The sequence below is a fragment of the Panthera tigris genome, chromosome B1 (genome assembly GCF_018350195.1).
Source record: "Panthera tigris isolate Pti1 chromosome B1, P.tigris_Pti1_mat1.1, whole genome shotgun sequence".
Taxonomy (NCBI): domain Eukaryota; kingdom Metazoa; phylum Chordata; class Mammalia; order Carnivora; family Felidae; genus Panthera; species Panthera tigris.
The window spans coordinates 35,914,282-35,920,156 of NC_056663.1; the positions used below are offsets into that span (position 1 = coordinate 35,914,282).

The 5,875-nt window shown below is 47.5% G+C and overlaps 1 long non-coding RNA gene across 1 annotated transcript; it reads right to left on the reverse strand.

Moving 5' to 3' along the window:
* Positions 1–1,424: 1,424 nt before the first annotated feature.
* LOC122237619 lies at positions 1,425–5,539 on the reverse strand. Its single transcript, XR_006216204.1, has 4 exons — positions 5,398–5,539; positions 4,998–5,079; positions 3,330–3,631; positions 1,425–1,890 (listed from the first exon to the last, which is right to left on the reverse strand). It is a non-coding gene; the product is annotated as an uncharacterized LOC122237619 (long non-coding RNA).
* Between the last annotated feature and the right edge of the window lie 336 nt (positions 5,540–5,875).

Consider the following 5,875-nt stretch of genomic DNA (forward strand, 5'->3'; position numbering starts at 1 on the left):
GGAATGGGGAGGGCACAGGATAGGTGGGCAGGTCTTGTTTTAGAAAATACCTGGTTTCCTTCCTACCCTTCTTCCTTCCCTCCATCCTTCTGTCCATTTCTCCATTCATTTTACCCTTCCTCCTTCATTCCATCATTGAGGTCATCTCTCACTAGGTGAGGGGGCAGGAAAAAGAAGCAACAGATTCTTGCTTCAAGGGGGAGATATTCAAAGTGTGGTGTGTTTAAGTGCTCAGGGGTCTACAGACATAGCACCAGAGTATAGATGCCTGACTCGTGGAAGGAGGCCTGACTCTACTTGGGCATCAAGGAAGGCTTCCCGGGGGAGGTGATACAGTAGCTGTGTTCCCAAACTGGGAGACTAGAAAAGGGTGCTCCAGGCTGAGAAGCCCACGGGTTCGATCACTGGGTAGAGGGCTGGCTTGGAACCTAACGGACCGCCCCTGTCAAGAAGGAAATTTGAAGAGGGGCATAGCAGGTCCAGTGGGCAGGGCAGGGAGCAAGTCTGGAGTGTGCATGCCTCAGGGAGCTGTGCTCCTCATGGGCAGACCCAGCAGGATCATGGAACACAGGCATGTGTTCCGAAGGAGAGGGACAGTTCAGTCCAATTCAGTACAGTCCAGTCCTTTGGACTGGAAACAGGCTGAAGGGGCCAAGAGACCTGCCCAAGGTCCCAGAGCAACAGACAGGGAGGCTTCCATCCCAGGGCTCTCCTGAGGGTGCCTCCTTTGAGGCTGTTGTCAAAGGACAACAACAGCGCTAACTGAACCTTCACGGTGGCAGGCACTGTTCTAAAGGCTTCCTGTGTCTTCACAAAACCCCCTTGAGGTGGGTGGGAACCTGAGGAAGAGCAGGGAAGCAGCTTGCTCAAGGCCGCACTGCTAGCATGAGGGAGCAGGGTTCATACTGTCCCCCTGGAGGGGACGTGGAGAGATGGTGCAACTGCCCTGCCTGAGCATTGGTGGTCTTGTCACAGTTCTGGGACCCCCCACACTCCCTGAAAATCCTCTCAACTCTCCAGTCCCCCTGTTGCTTATGATTTTTGCAGACCCCCCAGCAGAGATGGGCAGCAGATGCTGGGTGGGGGTGGGGTGGGGTGGGGGGGATGCAGAGACCATTATCTGTAGCATTCACTGATTTCCATGGTGTCAATATTCCTTGTGTGGCCATTCCTCAGCTGTCAGTTTGACGTCAAGTGGCTTGCAAACCTCCTGAAAATCTTGCCATCGGCTCTCAATGTGGAGCAACCCCAGAGCAGTGCAGCAACAGCCCCCACCTTCCTTCCCGACCCTGACCCCCCACACAACCCCCGACCTCAAGCCCCCCTCTGTCCCTTCGCCTGCCTCCTCACACATGGCCTCTGATTAGACTAGGTTCACATAAACGGGTATGATTTGAAAGTTCTCATCTTAGGAGGTTTGAAAACGGTTTTATTTCCTCTGCTCAAAAAGAAATAATGATAAAAGATTCATGGAGCGCTTCCCATTGTAATCATTTCCTGGAAGGGACCTTAGTGATTTAGTTCAAATCTTGGTTTTATAGATATGGAAAGTCTGCCCCGAGAATGGAGGGACTGGCCCAAAGGCACACAGCCTGTAACTCAGGAGCCACGGTGAGAAGCCAGGTCAGGCTCCTGGTCCCCTGGCTCTTTCTTCTGCTGCATCTCAGCACTATTCTGGGTTCAGTAGGGAGACATCCACGGCAGACGAAAGAGAAATGCAGGATGAAATTTGGCTTTGCCACATACCAGCCTGTGGCTTTGAGCCAGTATCTTAAATGCTTTGAGTCTTAGCTTTATCATTTTAAAATGCTGATCTTATTAATACTTGCCTTCTGTATCTCACGGGGGCGTTGTGAACACCAAAGGAGATGAATAGGTAGCAAAGTACATCTAAGGGAAGGAAATATAAATGGCTCTTAAACATATACGATGATGTTCAATCTCATTCAGAATAAGAGAAATACAGATTAAAATTACACTGATAAATAATTTTTTCACCTATCGGATTGGCAAGAGGCCAGAAATTTAATAACACGCTCTAATGGTGAAGTTGTGAAGAAACAGGCACTCTCGTATTTCTCATGGGAAGAGAAATGTGTATAAGTTCTATGGAGGGGTTTTTGGCAATAGCCATCAACATTATAAATACACATATCTTCTGACCCAGCAATTCTACTTCTGGGAATTTATCCTACAAATATATTTGCCTAAGTGCAAAGGGTCTATGTTTATGGCTATTTGTTGCAGCCTTGTTTGCAAAGGGAAAAGATTTACAACAATGTAAATGTCCATCGAGAGGGGTCTTTTTAAGAGACTGTGGTTCACTCATGTGAGGAGTATTATGTAGCTATAAACAGGAAATAGAGGGGCGCCTGGGTGGCTCAATCAGTTGAGCGTCCGATTTCAGGTAAGGTCATGATCTCACGGTTCATGGGTTTGAGTCCCGCATCGAGCTCGCTGATGTCAGTGCAGAGCCTGCTGTGGATCCTCTGTCCCCCTTGCTCTCTGCCCCTCCCCCACTCACGCACTCTCTCTCAAAAATAAACATTAAAAAAATAAAAAAACCCAGGAAATAGAAAGTTTTGTATGATATATAAGAGATACTGTCAAGTGCAGAAAAGCAAGCTATAGAGCAGTATGTACAGCATGCTGCATTTTGTGTTTAAAAAAGGAGGATATAGGAATATTTGTGCCCACATTGTGAAATTCTGGAAGGATCTCTGAGGAGCTAATAACAGGTGGCTACTTATGGGGGATGAGGTTGGAATCTGGAAGGATAAGATATGGAGTGTTAGGGAGAGTCCTCACTGTTTGCCTTCTCACATATAGTTTTAATTTTTTGAACCATGTGAGTGCATTAACAATTCATACATGTAAATAAAACATAGCCTTGTAAACTGTAAAGCACCATGCAGTTGCTAGTTACTTGGGCCATTGCTTATGTAAAAATGAGCTAAATTGAGTGACCAGGACCAGAATCTGCAGGAAGGCAAAAGGAGAATGTTTGAGGGTTTTGGAGAAGGGCGGGCAGTGGCAGTGGGGAGTCCTGAGGGAAAAGTGTTCCTTCATGTTGCATGGGAAGTGGCCAGTCAGTGTGACACAGGAGCCCAGGGTTGTGATGAGGGTTGCAGTTTCTGCCCAGATTGGTCAGATTGGTGGCAGTCTGTCACAGCCAAGCTGCCTCATGCATGACGTGTAGTCAAACAGACTACCCAAACAGGGTAACGGCGCTGAGCCTCCACAGTTTGCTCAGGCATTCTGGCTGGAGTGCTCCGGCAAAGAGAGGCATGCTAGGCTGGGAAAGGGCTCTTAACTTGTTGAGTTCTTACTGTGTGCCAGGGGACGGGTGTGAGTGCTCTGCTGGTATTTGGCTGCCTAATCCTTTCACAGTGCTTCAAGGTGGCCCAGTGATTATCTCCGTTTTATAGATGATGAAACTGAGGCACAGAAAGGCCAGGCACTTTATCCAAGGGGCAGCGGTGGTGGAGCTTGCCCCTGGTTGCAGGCAGCCTGGCTCTGGTGTCATCCTCCCAACTGCTGTGGGACACTGCCTGTGGGGGGAAGGTCCGCGGCTTCCTTGTGTCCTCCTCAGTACCATGTCTCCAGATCTTGGTGCTTTCTCCTGCTGTGCCTGGATTAGAACATCGTTCCTGGGTCAGAAAAGAGACCCTTCATATCTGTGAGGGGACAAGGAACGTCCTAGAGGGGGCCTCTTCATTCCTACCAGATACTGTGGGCACCATTGTGGGGCTGCTGACCCCATGTCCTGCTGCTTCTTCCTCTCCTCTCGGAGGGGCATGAGGGTGAGGATGGGAGGCATTAGAGAACCCCCCCCTCCCCCTTACATCTCTGACATCCCAGAAACAAATCCTAGAAGACAGAGGCCTCTTGTCAATTAGTGTAAGGCAAGGGCCTTGCTATCTGTGGAGGGATCTGGGGGAGAGGCGGGGCTGCCTGGCAAAGTGAGAGCATCATGTCTCCAATTAAAGTTGTGAGGATTCATCTTCCAACTCAGCCCCCCTCAGAAATTGACATTTATTAGGTTGTCAAAGCTGATTTTTCTTCCTGGCCCTTTCCTGCCCCCAACTCTGTGTGTGTGTGTGTGTGTGTGTGTGTGTGTGTATGAACATGCATGTAAATAAATACCTATATTTTGCTTTTTAAAAATTAAAAATGTGGTATTTAGCCCTATCAGAGATTCAGCTACTTGATTCCTGATAGAGTGGATGGCAGCTACCCCGGGAGCAGGGGTCTCCACAGAGGGGTGAAGAGATCTGAGATAATGCTAAGCCTGTCATCTGGGAGAGAAGTCAGACTCATACGGAGATGGAAAGAGCCCACAGTGTGACTTTAGAGGTTTCCCACACCACCACCCTGAAAATATCTCTCCTCCACATGCCAATGAACCTGGAATTCCTCTATTGGGGCATCAATTCAAATTTCTATGAATTTATTCATCCCTTTCCTGGGGTCTCTTTCAAAGTGAAATTCCCCAAGAGAGTCACTAACATCCCAGAAGCACAGAGTTCAGAGCTGAAAGAGATTTTAAAGATGGTCTCATGTTCTCTCAGAGAGAGGAAGCTGAAGTCTGGGGGGGGAAACTGGGGGATCCGCCCAAGGTCACTCAGCACATCAGTGACAGTGATGTGGCCATCACCCAGATGCTCTGACTCCAAGCTCAGTGGGTCCTGGTTTATCACATCAGTTTTCTTTGAGGACAAGAGGGAGCCTGGCCATATGTAGCCCCTGACCCCCAAATAAGGGAAGGCCAACAAGGTGGGAGGGGGTGGGGTGTGATGGAGAAAAGGTGTAGAAAACCAAGACTGATGTGAAGACAATTTTGCCTATGTCATACTTTTTTCTAATCATATGTGTTGCCATTTTCATTTTATCTATTTTGCATTTGTGATTGAGGACCTCAAAGATAGCCGTGTAGCAGCTAGCCGGTCTCGGCTTTCTCTGAGACGATATATGCCAAACTTCAATCATCATCCTACCTTTGCTGTTTTTGCCATATTTTTATGCCACTTTTGTTAATATGATGATATTTTCTTCAGATGAACTCACTTTAAACTTTATCTATTTAAAAACAAAACTTTGTTTTACTATTGTGTAAGGAAAACCAGTTATCACTTGCTAGAAATAGATTGTAATCATAAAAATAAATATAATGAGATCAAAACAAGGTTATTAAAATTTAGTTAGGTGCCTTTCCTGCCAAAAGCTCTTAGCCTGAGGACTGTTTTTGCTTTGTAAAAAGGAAAATTAGCAAGTGTTGGAAAGGCATTAAAAACCTGCTAGCCCCAGATGACAGCCTCTGGAGGTAACCAGGATCTGTGTTAACTTCCTCAGGCTTCCACAAACAGGGTGGCTTAAAGCAGCAGAAACTTGTCTTACAGTTCTGGAGCCCTGGAGGTCTGGAACTGAGTTCAGTAGGACCATGCTTTCTGAGAACTTCAGCGGAGAGTCCTTCCTTGTTGATGATAGCTGTGGGTGGTTGGCTGGCAATCCTCGCTGCTCCTTGGTTTGTGGCCCTGTCATTCCAGTCTGTGCCTTCATTGTCACATGGCTTCTCCCTGTGTCTACCTCACAAGGCCATCTTCTTATAAGGATGACAGCCTTGTTGGATCAGGGGCCCACCCTACTCCAGTGTGACCTCATCTTAACTAATTGTATCTGCAACAACTTTATTTCTGAAAAATGTCACATCCTGAGGCACGAGGGTTGGGACTTCCACATATCTTTTGGGGGTGGGGGTGGGGCAGGAGGGTGCAATTCATTCCATGATAGGGTCTTTGAGAGAGAATTGAAAAGGGAGAACTTTTCATCATCTGGTCAATGCTATTGAATGCCTGTCCAAGGACCAGTATTGAGA